This window comes from Equus quagga, chromosome 4 (assembly GCF_021613505.1).
Source record: "Equus quagga isolate Etosha38 chromosome 4, UCLA_HA_Equagga_1.0, whole genome shotgun sequence".
NCBI classification, from domain to species: domain Eukaryota; kingdom Metazoa; phylum Chordata; class Mammalia; order Perissodactyla; family Equidae; genus Equus; species Equus quagga.
The window spans coordinates 93,462,017-93,479,922 of record NC_060270.1 but is presented as its reverse complement, the minus strand read 5'-3'; positions in this window follow the sequence as shown (position 1 = coordinate 93,479,922).

The following is a 17,906-nucleotide window of genomic DNA, read 5'->3' as shown; positions in this document are numbered from 1 at the left end:
TAATAAAATAAGACAAAAAATCTTTAATTTTCACTGTTTCAGCAAAGCTCATGAAATTTTGGGCCATGTACGTTGAAGTCCAATATTGGTTGGGAAGGATCTGGATTGCTTTGTTCACGGGTGGTGTGGGTTTTAGGCAATGGCAGCTGGCCCAAATGGCTTGAAAATCCAAGGCTTTAAGGGCAGATCTCTGGTATGTCCTGGTTAGAGGTGAGGTGCCTCACAATCACAGAAAGATTTCAGATTGATCTATGTTTAATTTCTATCTCCATGAAAGGCTGACCTCAGCTAAGTGGCTAAATGAGCAACAGCTGGGTTTAGGGAGCAAATGACATAAGATGCATCTTAGGCAGTCACCAAAAGACTGGTCTAAAAAGAACAATTATGTCCAGGGACTTTCCAATACTCTGTGGGACTGCTAAAGAAACTGTCTCCATCCAAGCCTGTTAGCATGGAAAGGCTAACCCACAATGCCCTAAGGAAGAGTGCTTTGCTCAGAAATGTGGCATTCAGTTTCTGTAACGGTATGGAAATTCCTGTTAAAGCTGTGCGTTTCACAAAATGCAGTGATTGCCTTGGGGTGTAATGAATTACAGAAGATGGGAGTCATCACAAAAAAAGAGCATAAAGGAGAAGGAAATGCATTGAAACCTCATTGTTTCCAATGTTCATCAAAAATAGGTCAGAAAACAAGCTCTGCTTTGATGTTTAATGTTTTTATTTTCAAGGAATTCTGTGTAATGAAGTGTAACCTCAGCAAATGGAAACTAGGCTCAATAAAGAGTCAGAGAACTCGTTACAGGAAGAGTGTGGGATGAGCTGTTTTCATGACATATTTGAGCAGAATTTCAATTCTTATGGTTTCCATAAAGCTTTTTCTTAGCTTTACTTTTCTTCCAGTTTGATTAATCTGCTGAACTGGATGTAGAAAGATGGGAATGATTTTTCATGGAAATTATGCTCCTAACTTTCACAAAACTAAAGGCATCCTTATTGTGCGTGATTGGTGACACGGAGACAGTAGTGGTTGGAAGCACATGTCATAGACCTGGTTTTAATATTGGCTCTACCACTTGCTAACTGTATGATTTTGGCCTTAAGCCTCAGGTTTTCTATCTGTAAAATGGGAGTGATTACAATGTCTCACACTGTTGTCATGAGGATGTAAGGAAGTAGTGCATGCCAAGCTCCTGATACACTTGGTGTGTAGCGGGGCTGCTATTATTATCCCCTGAAATACTCATCAAATGCCCAGAGGAACCATGCATGTGTTTATACAAGGGTCAGTGGGATTGTTTTCGGCTACTGGAGAGATGAATTTCTGCTCTGGATGAAGTTAGACGTGGAGCCAGATGTACTTGGTGTGAGCGATTAAGAGAAGCTGAAGCTCTCAATCTCCCCTCTTACCTAGACCTTCAGCCTTCCTTACCAACAAGAGCTCTAGTTTTCATCATTGCTGCAGTTTTAAGATTTTGATAAATAAAAGAGCCAGGTCCCCGTGGGATTCACATGGTTCACTCTCCTCTGCCTCTCTCATTCTGCCTTTCAGAAGTTCTTGGTAGCTATGAAGATGTTACCCACAATTCTCGGTAACTGAAGAAGTCTCAGACACATCATCAGTTAAGCTTGAGACCATTGCCGGCAGAGCTGCCCCACATGCTCAAGGGCTTATTTCATAAACTCGCAAACTTAGTTCTGTAGGGGAAAAAAAATCATTTCCCTCTAGCCATCCTAGGTTCATTGACTGAGGCCCTGTAAATTAGACTGATGACAGACAGATTGATCAGAGAAAATAAAGAGAGTTTTTTAACATGTGCATCATGTGTGCACACAGGAGTACTCGGTAATGAGTAACTCAAAGGGGTGGTTAGAATCCCTTGGGCTTATATAACATCTTTCTTAGCAAAAAACAGTAATTTTGTAGACAAGTGACAAGATAAAGGAAAATGACTTTTTAGGGGATACAAATTATGGGAAGGCAAATATACGGGAAAACTAGTGGAAGATAAGGGCTAGTTGGTAAAGTTTGTGTAGACCCTCAGTGCCATCTTGTCTCCTGTGATAAGGGGGTTGTTACCCTCTTCCTGGTATGGGAAGTATGGGAGTTCACCTTCACAAAGGGAATTTATGTTCTGTTTTCAGGTAGATAGGGGGAGGGCAGAGAGCTTGACCTGTGTCTGCTTTTCCTCGATTGCCTTCAGCTCAAAATAATCCTATGCCAGAGTGGCATACTTTGGGGTGGCATGCTCTGAGCCCCTTCAGTTCACAAGTAAGTGTGAACACATCTGCAGTTCAGATGTCATAGAAGTAGTTATAATTCTGGGTTGAAAAGTCTTTCTACAAGCTGCTGGGGAGACTCATTTGTCCCTTTGGACAATGTCACTCACCAGTTGGTTCCCCCTTGTCAGCAGTATATGCAAATTACCTTCTACTTAAAAAAATGAATATTCATCAAGAAAATGGCAATAGAGCCAAATTTGGGAGGCATGAGTTAGTCTACGGGGCAGCTAGCTCTCCTAAGACAAACTCAGAACAGGGGTTGGGGTATATTCACAATACACATACATACTCATACGTATGCATACATATGTATATACATATATATGTGTGTGTGTATGCAAATAGCCTTTGAATATTCTTTTTTATACCTTGCTTATGGTAAAAGAAATATCCCTTTCTTAATATAGAGCCTAGAAATAAAGGTTATCAAATTCTTTTAGGTTCCACATCTGTAAAAGGGAGATAAGCTCACTACAAGCATTGATGCAGTGAAGTCTACACAATTTTTGAAATGAACTCTAAATTCACGGTGTGCTGTTTTTGCCCATATGATCTACTGCTATAAATGCATATCAGTTCCCTTTACTTTCATTGAGACAGTTTAATGCTTATTTTCAATATTTAGTGGATGGCTTCACAGAGCCTTTCATTTCATTTTAGTTTATAAAATTTTAGATATTCACCAACATGCCATTGTGCATGCCTCTATACCAGCCCTCAACGCATTTGCTCTTGAAAAACTGATATGACTCAGACAGTTGCCTGAAGCAACCATATGCTTCCTCTGAACTCCAATGAATATATAGGGAAGAAAGGAAGGAAGGCAGGCAAGAAGGCAAGAGGGAAGGAAGAAAGGAAGGAAGGAAGAAAAGAAGAAAGGAAGAGAAGAGGGATAGAGAAAATGAGTGAGGGAGGAAAATGACATTTCAATTGAGACCCACTGACATTTTCATTAAGTCTATCTGCATTGATCATAGATTCTGGGCTCAAGGCTGGTACTGTGCAAACCTGGGACACTGAGTGAGGCTATGATGATAATTCTTTTTCTCTCCAGGTGGGTATTCTTTCCTGCAAATAGTGGCTCTTTTACTCTTTCCAAGGTCTGGGAAGGACTCACTAATCAGATAAGCTTTTGCTTGTTCCACCCTCATTCTGAACTTCTTATAGGCCCCAACCCAAATGCATTTTCTTTTAACTCTCTGGCCTTCATTTTGTCAGGGCTGAGACTCCACCAACCTGAAGATAGCTACTAATAAGTGAAATACGTTTTTTCCCAAAGTTTCATATTTGCATTTTTATCCAGGGGAACAAGGCCTTAAACTACAGAAATAATGTTAATGTTCCAGTTGTTAGATACTTGAATCAAGGCTACTTTCATGTGTGACTTCTTAATGATAAGGTATCACTTAGATAATGAAACTCTCTACCATCAATACTGGGAGATAGGTGCCATTGATGTCCCAGTTTTATAGATGACGAAATAGCACTGAGAGTTAAGTGACGTGCCCAAGGTAACTCAGATATTTTTATTGACTCTTATCCGGCCTCTTCTCCCAATTTGTTTGAGAAGGAAGCAAAGACTTAGTGCTGAAACCATACCCTTGCTGCTTTGCTCATCACAACTTTCCTCATAGTACAACTGCCAGTTTCCAAATAGGGCTCCCGGGTCCATGGTCTGAGGATTGGACTTCCATTTTGGTCCAGATTCCAATTATGTGCCCACCGCCAATTACCAGACCTTGTTAATGGACAGGACTTGTGTCTGATCTGTTTTGCTGTAAGTAATTTTGCCTGCATTATGGATGAATCTTAAGCGTACCAACAGACTTCCCATGCTTGGGAGTATTCGTTTACCCATTCTACAGTGCAGGAACCTGAGACTTGGAGAAGTTGTGTGGTTTGCTCAAAGTTTAACAGTCCTCTTAAACCTCCCTTGGAGAAACGTGGAAGGAAATTTTTCCTGTTCATAGGCCTGAAAATTATATTGAAAATGAACTGATATAAACATATTCAAAGAAGACATTTACCTCAAGGGTCCTAGAGTCTCTGATGACAACTTTTAAAGACTAAATGTGGACACTGATGGCTGTGCTCTGTCATCACTCAGCTGGTCTCTGGGTCCCAAGCATAAGAATAGCTAACTGTGACCCTTTCCTTGCACAGCATGTGCCCACTGGGTAATGGTTGATCCAGTTTGTTTCCCACTTTGGTTTGTTTCAATATGTTAAGAGACATGAACTTAAGAGCTGGAAACTTGTTTTTCGTGATGGCAGAGCCTCTCAGTGGAGGAGTTCTATTATGTTCTCCATACAAACATGCAGCCTGGGTTTGTATGAAAGGATAGAGTCCGTCAAAGAACCAGCTCTCATCCTTCTCTTCATAAAGAATTATTTACAAACAAGGCTCTGCACCAAATATCCTGGTCCCCTGGGACAGTGCCAAAGCCTCTAGTACAGCAACGATTTAAAACCATACGTCCATATGTTCTTGTAGCTATTGCTACAGTTGGAAGCAAGATGAGTTTATAGGAAAAATGTGTTAAAATGCAAGCATATATTAATAACTTCAAAGAGCCAGAGCTTATACTAATATCCTCAAAATCACTTTTCCCTTATTTTTAGAAACTTATGGCATTTGAAAGGAATATACAATCATACAGTAAGAGCATTGTGAGTGGTACCTGTTCACATATTGTCATGTGTTGGGGTCTTCCTTGCCTAGTGTGTGGTCCATAATAGGCATTCAACTAATGTTTGCTGATTCTGAAATTGAAACCTATGGGCCTTAAAGATGAAACAGATAAAATTTTAAAAGCCATGCTTTTGTGTCCCTATTCCCTATTTTAGGCAATCATTCCACACTGGCAACACCCCACACCCATTGGATGAATGGAGGACATTTTACTCTAAGTGGAATAATTATAGAGAAGTTGTTCCAGACTACCTTCACGTGGGTATATTAACGAACCAGATGTATGGATAAAGCATCCTTTTCACCACATGCTCCCATTTGCCCAATGAATTGATTCACGTTACTTTTAACCAGTTCCCTTTTTGGTTCTCACTTTGATTTTGGCCTTTTTAGAGACACACACACAATCCTTCTAAGCAGTCAAATGTCTGCCCAAACTCTGAAGCTCGAGCACGGCTTAAGTGCTCCTGTGATGTTATCACCAAAAATAATAAATAGATCACAATCATTAAAATGAAAGACTAAGCATTTGATAGAGGAAAATTATTCAAAAAAGCAGAGAGCAGTGAAGCAAGTCAGTCTTCTTTTGTAGACTGGAATGCTTTTTGATGTTCATTTCCTTTTTATTAACAGCTTTATATCTTCATATTAGGGCAAGTGAGGCTAAGAAGCCCTCTCCAAAATACCATAAGTATATGATGTTGATCAGACAATTAATTATTACAGATTATGCAGATCTAGTATATTTGGTAAAGCTGACTAGACCATTTGAACTTTACTATATTCTTATAGTGGAATAATACAAAATGATGTGATAATAAAAACTAACTTACTAATTGTTGGGTATAGCAGTTTTGATGTCATTACTGGTTTGAATATGGCCTCATTACTTCCGAGAGGCATAATGAAGTAGCATTAACTGAGCATCCATTTGTATCTTGCGTAAGGTAGAAGCCGTCTTACCAACATCAACAAAAGTTATTTCCTGTTTTTAGCGTAGGGGAGAAAAAATAATTTCCACCCACCTTTTTGAGTTCTTGGCTGAGACCCCTGTAATAGAAGACAGATTAACAGGAAGAAAAATTTATTAACATGTATGCTTGATGTATACATGGGAGATACTCAGGGAAACATGAGTAACTCAAAGAGGTGGCTTAGAACTCTGCTTTATAAGGCGTATTCAACAAAGAACAGGAAATTTGTGGAGAAATGACAAGACAAAGAAAAGCAGTTTTAGGCTTCTAAGGGCAGAGATAAAGGGTATTTAGTAACGGTTGTTATATAGATTCCTCTGGTTCTGTCTCCAGGCTGATAGGGACTTAAGTTGTCTCCAAGTGATTAACTTTTATCCTTCTAGGTAGAGAGAGGAGGAGGGACACTTTTGAAAATTTATATCCAGCTTTTAGGCAAATAGGGGGATGGCGGGGAGCTTCTCTTGTATCTGCTTCGTCTCAAATGCCTTCAGCTCAAAACAATCCTTATGCCAAAGTAGCATATTTGGGGGTGGCATATTCTGCTACTCTTTGTCAGGAAACTGGAGACAGATATTATCAGCACAGCTCAATGCAGCGGAAGTCCTTCAACAAAGCTGAAACCTGAATCACACATAGGGCAAAGCCTCCCTGCCAGGTTCACTAATATTTACACTAAAGAAGGCAAACACTATTGAAATAGTGTGAACTTTTGTGTTGTATTGCAACTAGTGTCTGCTAAGCCTCCCATTTCTCTTTAGAAAGATCAATGAAACGGTAGTTGTTCTTAAGAACATAATGGCAGCTTTAGAGGAATAAAATAGAAATCTTCATATTATTTCATATAATTAACTTATAATTTAATTAAACATATATTTTTTGAGTACCTCCTATAGCAGACACTGCTTTAGGTTCTAGGACTATACAGAAAATTAAGACTTTCCCCCAAAAGTGGGAAAAATAGACCTGCACACAGACAATCCCAAGAGTCATAAACACTACAGCAAGCAAGCTCAGGATGCTCCTGGAATACAAGGGAAATGAGAATGTCAGGGAATGCATTATGAGGAAGTGTTGCTTAATTTTAGTCTTGAAGTACAAAGAGGCAAATTGGGGAAAGTATTCAGGCAAAAAAAAAAAAAAAAGCATGAGTGGAAAGGTGAGGAGACTTGAGTTTTCAGTATGTCCAGGGCACAGGGGTTTGCAGAAGACAGCCCCAGATGTCATTGCCAAAACAAGCAAGAGTCAATTCAGGAAGGGTATTGTATGCTAGGAATTCAAATTCTTTCCCATAGTTAAGTAGTAGGTCAAATTCTGTAACCATAAAATTGTTTTCTTTCAGAACATGAATATATTCATAGGCCTTCTGTCACAGAGATCGTTTATGAAAATCAGGGAGATATGTATATAAATTTATAGTTTAATTATTGAGACCTCTGTTAATTTTGCAGTCAACATTGATCAATATCTCAGACAGCATATCATAGTGGCTCAGCACTTTGTGGAGTCAGGTGGGATGGGTGAGTCTGGTTTAGCTGCTTGTCTTTGTAAAGCTTCAGTTTCCTTATCTGTAAAATGATCATGAGGATAATAGAAAATATTACAGAGGGTATTTGTCAGAATTAAAAAATAGAGTGTATGTAAAATATTTAACACAAATTTCTTTTTAAATCACACTTTTGTTGTAGTAGTTATTTGTCAAAAGATAATTTTTAAATAAAGGTAAACTCATTAATCTCATACAAATATCAAATGAACATATCTCAAAGATTTTGTTTAACTCGTTACTTATTAGGGAAGCAGAAAGGTGTTGAAAATAGTTCAAAAGTGAGTTCAAGAAACATACATATTTAGGTAATCAGGAATGCTGAAATGAATTTACAAATAGATGTAAAACTGATCTATATTGATAGAGGAATGATCAATTGCATTTTTACTAGACACAAATATTTGCATTTCTATGGACCAGAGTCATGTGCATTTCTATTAATTTTCTACAACTTAGAGTTGTAAAATAGCTCAAAAACTTGAGTTATATAAGGTATATGATAATCCTTGACTAGGCTAATCAGTCTGGGGATCAGAGGTCAAAACCTCAAGAATGCTTACAAATAACAGACAAAAATCTCTATTTTGCATCTACCATGTTTAAAACATTGTGCTAGGCCCTTGGGGGCAAGAGCAGGAGGTAATAGAAGCACTCTTCCCTTAAGAATTTATTACCTAATTGCATGTAAAGTTTCCTGCTAGTAGAGTTTGAAGCATCCCACAGACACCCTAAACTTGACAATCTCAGGCTCTTTTCCCCAAAGATGCTACTACTTCTTGTGTTCCCTATTTCAACAAGTCATTTTCCAAGCTTCCAAGTCATAAAGTGGGAATTTTCACAGACTCTGGCTTCTCCTTTATCTCCCATGTTTAATTGGTCCTCTAACTGAGCTTCTATTGATTCCTTGAGTCTAGGCTATACCTCTGTTCACACTAATACTGTATTATTTTGAGTCTTTATCATGTTCTGCCTAATGTAGCTTGTTAAGATAACCTCCTTATGGCGTGCTTACTTTCGTACTTGTGGGTCATCCACACTGGGCCAGAGGGAGCTTTCTAAAAGCCAAGAGCTTCCTAAAAAACTTATGGCTTATAGTAGAGGTCCTCACCTTCCTTGAAGAGGCAAATGCAGTCCAGATACAATGACTTTGTCACAATTACTGGACATTCACCCTCTCTCAGATAGGGTGGACCATCCTGGTTTGCCTAGAATAGTCCTAATTTATGCCCATTGTCCCTGAGTAATTATTAATAATGCCTTTATTTATGTGATAAATTACGTGGCCACCCTGCCCAAGTATCACGAACTTCTTAAAAGAAGTTTGTGAAGACTCGTTTGGTAAGAATAGCCTAGAGATAAATAAGCTAGAAGTCCACATCTCTTGTCTACGATTCTTGGATGTGTTTCATAAATTAGAATTATTCTGATTTTAGAAAGGTAATACAGTGCATACATTTTGTATTACATAATTCCCGGCAGGCTCTAAGGCAGTACTCCTTAATCAAGTACATCACTATTTCTGTAAAGAAACATATGAATGTAGGAATTTTCTTCCTAAGTGGGAAATGTAAAGACTATATAGGTCAAGGCAGGATTTGATGCTAAGTGATTATGAAAAACATATTTGGTTTTCAGAGCTTTTTTTGTATTTGGGAATAATAATTAAGGGATCGTGGATCTATTCTTAGTTGTGTGAGCTGGAAAGGCTTCTTTGTTCTCTCTAGTCTTTGGTTTCCTTACTCACAAAATAGAATTCGCCTGAGTTGTTGTGAGGATAGACTGAGATAATGACGTAGCTGAGCTTAAGCAAAGGACTTGGTGCAAAATGCTCAAGAAATGGTAGTTATTTTTATTAGCTGCATCTGTTTTCATCCCTTCCAAAGTTAGGAATCCTAAACGATGTCAAAGCAGACAGAGCAAGTCAAGAAAATGTGATTGTGAGATCAAAAACCTCTGTGTTTTTTTATCTATCTAACCTAAATTCTTTTTCTCCAAGCCTGTTTATATCTCTCTGCTGTGCTGTAAACAGAACAAAGTCTTCTTATTCACTATTGTATCTCAAGGGCCTCGTATTCTTTCTGGCACATAATAAGCACTTCAATAAATAAGGATTGATGGAGTGAATAAATGCCTAGGAGAGCTCTACACAATATTGCATTCGAAGATATTCTGAACATAGGTATAATTGGGATAGTCCAAAATATAACCAGCCAAGGGTATTTTTCATAATCATACCCAGAAAATCCTAGCACACTGTTTCTTTTTGTCTTGGTCCCATGAAACCTTTGCATCAGCCCATTTGACTGCTCTACTTCTCAGCAAGATGTTACAGTATTCTAGGGCCCTGGCCGGTCCCAAAGAGCTCTCACTGCTTCTAAAGCCATCTAAAACAGGGAAGCGAATGCGCTGCAAGAATTGTGCTCAATGATTACTTCTCAACATTCTCAACAGTTCTCAGGAACTAAAACTTCAGTGATTGTTTTCTAAAGTCTTATTTTCTTTAATTTACAAACAAATAATTTCCTTTCCATCAACTCTGGAAAGCATTTATGTATTAAGTAAGTCGGCAAACTAAATTTTATTCTCACTTGACAAATTTTTCCATCAATAACTTAAAACCATCACAATAAACTAAAAGTCATTACTCATATAAACTCCTTGTATTACTAACATAAGTCTAAAGTATGATAGCAGAATTTGAAATAATTTATGTCCTTTTATGACTTGAGTAAGTAGTTTGAAATGCTATTTTGGATCTTGCCCATGAAATGTGTGGATTTTTGGGTATAGTTACCTAATAGAGTTGAAAATTCCCTAAAGGAAGATATCCTATGGGTCCTCAATAGTTTATCCAAATTCTGAAAGTCAAAAAGTTCTGAAAACTGTAAGCTTTCTCTTTCTCATTTGGTTGTAAAACTTGACTTGATCTCAACTTGTTTTGTGGCAAAACATGAACTGAATATGAGGTTTTTGTGGTCTTTATTTATCCTACTTATGTGAATATTTATGTATTACGTTGCAGAAATATTAGTATGTTTGGCTATGGGTGCTGCCTCAGACCTACTTGGATGTAACTTAATATAAGGTAAATGGGCAGCATTACCTCTATAAAATTAGAAACTTTTGCATTCTAAAACACATAGGCCCATTGTTGTCAGATTGTGGCCCTGTATTACCATTATTTTGGGAAGTCTTATCAATGAAAAAAAATGTGCTACAATTTCTAAATGTGTATTTATGACATGGCCAGGGTCTGAATACACATTTGGGTCAGAGCTAGCCGAACCATTCTAGATGATTTTCTTTCAGTTTTCTGTATACTGAGGGGATGGTATCTGTGCTAAGCCTTGAAATCTGTTGTATAAATATTTTTGACGCTGCCCGAATGAGGAGATAAGGGATGGGTTCAAAGTCATGTCCAAAGTTCACTGGCTTCTGGGCTGAATTAATGTTTACGATTAACTCATGAGATTTTGCATCCTTTTATAAATATTTCTTCCCTATTGAAAAGAGAGTTTGCTAGCCCATGCCCGCATGAGATAACTCATCCACTGTAATGCTTTTTGTTACATTGGGCTTACCACCGGAAAGAGAAGAGAAAGACCCAGAACATCCAGACCCAACCTAGAGAACTCTTCCCATGGCAGCTCAGTTACAGTGTGGCTGTTAAGAGAAAGGGGAAGAGAACTAATGTAACTGACCGTCTCTGAGGTGACCTACACTTCATCTAATTTGCTACTAACAATGACCACCTAGAGGAGGAATTATTATTTGTATTTTACATCTAAAGGCAATGGAGGTTCAGAAACATTAAATACCTTGATCAAGTTCCCAGAGCCAGAATCTCCAGTGCCTGGACCTGAACCCACATCTCTAGAACTGCAAAAAAAAGGAAAACCTAAAGCCAGAAATATCTGATAATATCAAAACTCAGAGATACTTTTCACTGAAACTTAATCAACCATTTCTATCCTTTGCTATGAATATAGGTTTCTAAAAACTGACAGAAAAATGGAGAACTTTGAGGATACCTAAAACATTAATAAACTGTGTGGCTACAGTTGATGTTTATCTCAAAAATATCAGACACTCCTTTCCTGCTTTTTAAAGTGAGAACTTGGGAGCCAGCCCTGATGGCCTAGGGCTTAAAATTCAGAGCTCTCACCACTTCAGCGGTCTGGGTTTTTTTCCTGGTCGGGGAACCACACCACCCCTCTGTCAGTTGCCATGATGTGGCGGTGGCTCACATAGGAGAACCAGAAGGACTTACAGCTGGATATGTACAACCATGCACTGGGGCTTTGGGGAGAAAAAACAAAAAAGAGGAAGATTGACAATATATGTTAGCTCAGGTCAAATCTTTCCCTGCAAAATGAATGAATGAATGAATAAATGAAATGAAAACTTGGGGAAACAAAATGTGATGTGCCAAGTCAAATTCATTTTAAAACAGTAAGTATATGGAAAACACATGCCTAGGGTTTCATTGAGAGTTTATACTTTAACTCATTGTCTCCTAGCACTTGCTGAATAATAATCAAGCTGTAGCTGCCTTAGGAAGAGAGGATGGCCCTAAGAAGGGAGTCAAATACTTGAAAAAGGCAAGTTAAAAGCATTATCTGTCATATATTTTATTTTTCCTGCCTTCCAATTCATGTAGAAATGCCTCATTCTCAGAAAGAAAAATTAAAAGAAGCGTTTTATCTTAAGGAGCAACTCAGGGAGATAAGTGTGTACGTCACCTTCCCTCCTTGTCGCCTGACACCCAACACACACGCACAGTACAAGAATATTTTTAGTGAATGGTTCTCTGACTTAAGGATATCAGATGCACCTGGAAGGCTTGTTATAGCACAAGTTGCTGGGCCCACCCCTGGAGTTTCTGATCCAGTAAGTCTAGGGTGGGGCCCAGGAATTGGCATTTTTAACAGATACCCAGGTCATGCTGATGCTGCTGGTCCAGAGACCACTTTGAGGACAATGCTTTGGTGAATATTGTTTAACTTGTTCTCCACTGAGCCTCAGGGCGGCAATTCTAGAACGGTAATGAGCTTCAGAGTCACCTGGGAGCTTGTTAAAATACAGCTGCCCCAATGTTGATTCTTGACCCTGGCTGAACGTGAGAATCATCTGGGGAGATACTGGGCCCAGATCCCACCTCAGACCCATTGAGCCGAGGAAGAGTATTTTTTTTTAAAACTCCCCCAGAAGGACTCATAACCACTGCAGATCTGATTCCAAAAGCATGTGTTGGTGGCCATGGGGTATGCATCGAAAAATATGTCCCAGGAAATTCTCATGCCCTTTGAGAAATAGTACTTTGGGGCTGAGACCCAAACCTTCCTTAAAGAGTTATCACCCATCCCATGTGCCTCCAAGATCGAGCTCCCTCACACACAATTCCAGGGTTTGTGCTTGCTCCTTCTCTGCCTGAAACCTCACCTTCTCCTCTTCTCACCGGGTTAACTCCTCACGTTCTCGGACACTGAGCTCAGGAAGCCCCTCGCCCAGAAATCCTTAGATGTCCTTTTTCTGTACTCCATGGGACCCTCTGTTCTTTTACCTTAGTGATGATGACACCATATAGTAGAGTTTCTTTCACTTTTCTATAGGTCTCCCATTTGGATTCTAAATTCTGAAGGGAGGGATGATGATTTCAGTTTTTATTTCACTTACCCTTACTGAATATGATTTTTCACAATACTGGGTGCTCAGTACAGTTAAGTGGATTGATGTTAATTAAATTCTATGAAGAGAGAAAAAGCTGATTTTATTCCTTCGGGATAGTATTTTTTTTCTTTTCTTTCTTCCTTCTTTTTTTTTCTTCTGCTTTCTCTCCCCAAATCACTCCAGTACATAGTTGTATGTTTTAGTTGTGCGTCCTTCTAGTTGTGGCATGTAGGATCCTACCTCAGGGTGGCCTGAGGAGCAGTGCCAAGGAGTGGTGCCATGTCCTCGCCCAGGATCTGAACCCATGAAACCCTGGACCGCTGAAGTGGAGAGTGCGAACTTAACCACTGGGATATGGGCTGGCACCGCCTCTTCCTTCTTTCTTTCTTTCCTTCTATCCTTCCTTTTCTTGATCCTTCCTTCCTTCCTTAATATGAATCAATATAAGTCTGGCTTTCTAAAGTAGGACAAGACAGCTTATGGAGATGAGAGAAATGCCCTATTTAATAAATAAAATCAGGAATAATGCATACGATAATTATGAGGAAAGTTTCTTTTTTTTTTTACTCAAATCAGTTTGGCTCTTATAATATGAAATCGTAAGAATATCATTTGTTTTTAAAAAATGCACTCAATTGCCTGCTTCTTTAAATCTTTTCACTTAAGTTTACTCTGCATTTTTAGTCTGTGTTTTCTGTGGTAGTAACCATAAGCTCAAACAATTGTTTTGACTGTGAAATTCCTTAGCACACTCCAAGGAGTGATCACAAAATGCTGAGGGGGCAGGCAGGAGTCTTTGAAAAGACATGGAGTATCACACACGTCAGGACATCACCAGCCATCTGAACAATTACACACCGTAGATTTCTACCTTGTTATCTCATGGTGTGACTCTTTTGCTTGATAATGTAATGCCACAGCACTGCACAACAGTCGTTAGTTACAGCAAAGCACAAGTCTTTGAGGTTGGGATGGGAGAGGTGGTGGGACGTGTTTTCTTCAGTCTGGAATGTGCTCTGTATGTATCACAGCATCTACATAGTTTATCGTGTATTTCTTATGCTGTTATAAAAGGCAAAGTTTTACTATAAATTATTTATAACGAATAATACCCTATATTTGGATAGGAGAAAAAAGTGAATTCCAAGGAAAAAAGAAAACAAATGTCTTGCTTGATTCTAGTGATTTTTTAACAACATATACTATATAAGTATATGCATGCTTCCTGCTTTAACGGACTTAAGCAATTCCATATTACTATATAAAGTTTTATTGCCATACCAACACATACAAATTGTTAGACTAGAATCTGTTGTCAATCTACACTTCTTTTGAAAACTGTATCATGGGCCATTATTCATTTTACATGTGAAGAGAAGCTCCTCTGTTTTGAGGTTATACTAAAAATTTCGGAGTAGGTCTATAGTGTTCCAGTTTGAATGCAAGATTATCACTAGACTTTTGGGGATAAAAAGGTCTCTACTGAAGAAGAATGGTAGTTTTCCCAGAAATATGGAATCAGTGAACACAGGCAAAAACTGAAAATTAGTCTGAGGGCTTCACAACCACGTGAGGCAGGAGTTGCTTTGACCTCCTACCCCTAATGCTCGTCACCTTCTGATATTCCTTAACAAAGGACTAGGTAGTCCCACAGTGTTTTTACCCTTATGTCCAATATACAATGGGAGATATGTGATTACTGGTACATACGATTATTTGTGTTTCATTTTAATGCAATATTTTAATAAAATGGAGCATGGCAATGGATATTAATAATAGTCATTCAATTAATTCTTTTTCCCATTAGCTCTTAAGACATTGATTTTTTATTGGTTCTCCTTCTATCTCTTTGACTACAGTTTATCTTTTGAATTAGCCTGAGGATATGATTTTTATGCAGTAGGCAATGCATGAGGAGCCACTGAAGGGTTCTGAACAGGAAGGCTTTATAATTGGAGATGACTTTAGGAAAACGAATCTGATCCCATTTTGTAGCATGGATTGAACTTGGGAGAAGCAGAAGATCGGAAGCTTGGTTGGAAGTTATCATAATAATCTCAGAGAGAGACAATAGAGGATCATGCCAGGGCTGTCACAATGGAAATGAGGTAGATCCTTTTGTGCAATTGTGTAGAGATAATCACTCAAGTTGTGTAAGTGACAAAATTTATGTGGCAAGAGAAGGAGATGTCAAAAGTGGCTCTGAAGGTTTGGGTCTTATTGACTTCAAGGATCATGGTACTAATACAAAAATGAGGAATATAGGAGGAGGAGAAGTTTATTTTCAAAGAGATAGGTTCAATTGTGTTTTATAATGTACCCTGGATTTGTTTTAATCAGGTATGGTAAGACACACAGCCATGAAGATGATAGTCACAAAGGAAGAAGTTTTTATATTCATAGATTTCTAGAAACAGGAGGCATGGCCTGTCTTGTAGGGCTATTTGGGAAAGCACCAGGGTTGGTCAGAAGGCAGAAGGAGTGAGGGAAAAGCACGAGCAAAGCCTTTATAGTGGTTTTCAGTGGAAGGAATGGGAGATAGAGGGTAAGCTGCTGATCAGGCTTAGGATCGGATAATTTGAATCCTTTCTGTGGGCTCTGGGCTGCAGGTGTGGTCTCTAGTTGTCCAGGCTGGGGTGATTTAGGGCAGGGGATAATGTCCTAGGCTACAAGAGCCTGATGGGAGGCAGGTTGTAGTAGTGACATGCAGTTGATTGTTTTGCATATCAAAGGTGTGCTGGAAGGCAAGTTGTTTGCTATTTCTAGGAATTAGTTGATCCTGGGAGGGGGAGGGGCGTGGGGGTGGGGAGGGGAAAGTGCAGTCTCTCCTCAGCCAGCAAGGCCCCAGATGTCAAAAGCATCATAAAATACAGAAAATAAAAACATCATTAATACAAGTTACCTAGGCAGTATATCAAGGTGGAACTTCCTCAGCAAAAGCTGGATACTGGAGAATCTGAGGGAAAGGTACAATTCTAAAAACAGAATTTGGAATCATCAATACAGAATGGAGCTCATACAACTAGATGACGTTGCTAGAAGAGAGAAGACACATGTAAAGTGAGAAGGGAAGATGAACAAGTGCAGAACTTGAGGAATGCCTAAATTTAGGAGATGGAAAAAGGAAACAGAGTCAGAAGAGACGCTGGAAGTCTCAAAGATGACTGGAAAACATGGAGAGAAAGTGTTCTGGAAGGGAAGGGAGAGGTTAAAGAAGGGGTCACTTCAGAGAATGGCAGCTGACTAAAGACCCAGGCATTGGGTAACCAAGGAATCATTGAGGACTTCTGGTTCTGTGGAATAATAGAGCTGTAGGCATGGGAGCCAGATTGCAAGGAGTTAAAGCGTGAGTGGTGCTGAGGCAACAAATGCAGACCTGTCTTAGCGAAGCTTGGCGAAGAAAGGGAGGAGAGAGATAGTATCCATGATTATCATCTGATCCTGAGTATGCGCTCCACATCCCATTTTCCTAATTTCATTTCTCTGTTTCCTACCTGTATCCTACAGCTCTAGAAATTAATATTTTTTTAATCTTACTGTGTTCTAATATATTTTTACCTGACAATCTCCTTCATGAAACTGTAAGCTTGAAGACAGGAACGCTGTATTACACGACCTTGTATCCTCAGTGCCTGACACTGTTGGTATAAACTGTGTTCAGTGCATGTCCTTTGAATAAGAGAATGGATGGGGACTTCTCAGAAGACTAGTTTACCCACAACTTGCCGTAAATTGCACATCTTCAATTCCATTCCTCTGCATGTATATTTTTCTCTTTGCTTATGCTTACCAATTACTTCAAAATGCAACTGGCAATTCAGTTCCTCCAGAAATCTTTTCCCAATTAACCTAATCTAAATTAAACAGTTATTTCTATGTTCTTGGCGCATAAATTATGTCTTTAATTTGTATGAATTTAAACTGTTCTTAATAAAATTCTGTTCTGTAAGTATTCTTAGGTCATAATATGTACATAAGCTTTCTGTCCTCAAATATAACAAAACATTATATATGCTGAGCAAATGTTGACAGGCATACATAAACTTTAAACTACATCTGAATATGCAAATATTATAGATCAATATCAAAGATTTGCTACCTCTGTTACTTACTAGGAAGAAATTTTTATCAGTGTCACTATTTTGGATCATATAAAAAAGGATTTCATGAATCAATGACTTTCCAAATGTTCAAATAGCACTCTAAAGATAATGCATCTTGCAATATATTATTAACATTCTGTTGGCAAAAATGAAGTGGCTAATAGAAGTGTTCTAGTCATTTATCATGAATGGTACTGTTTCTTCATTATGACCATTGTTTGAATTTTATATATTTGACTCACATATCATTTTTATCAACATTTAGCAAGTGAATTATTTGACCGAGAATTATTAGAAAGTAAAAGCTGAATGAGAAGCACTCAGGGAGGAGACAGGACTCGGTTGGAATGAGGATGCAAAATCCACATAGAAAATGTAGTAACAGGACCCAGAGAAGAAGAAAGAAACATCAAATGATGTACTGTACAAATAAAGGGGCAGATTATCTAACAGGCCATAGTTTCTATACCTATTACGTTCAGGAGTTACACTGCTGTAATTATATTTACCCGTCTGCTCCCCTACTGAACTGAGAACTTCCCCAGGGCACTGTCTGTGTTTTATTCATCTCTTTTCTTAGTACCTAGCATGAAGCCTGGCATAAAATATGCCCTCAGTGTTTACTGGACTGAATTAAAAATG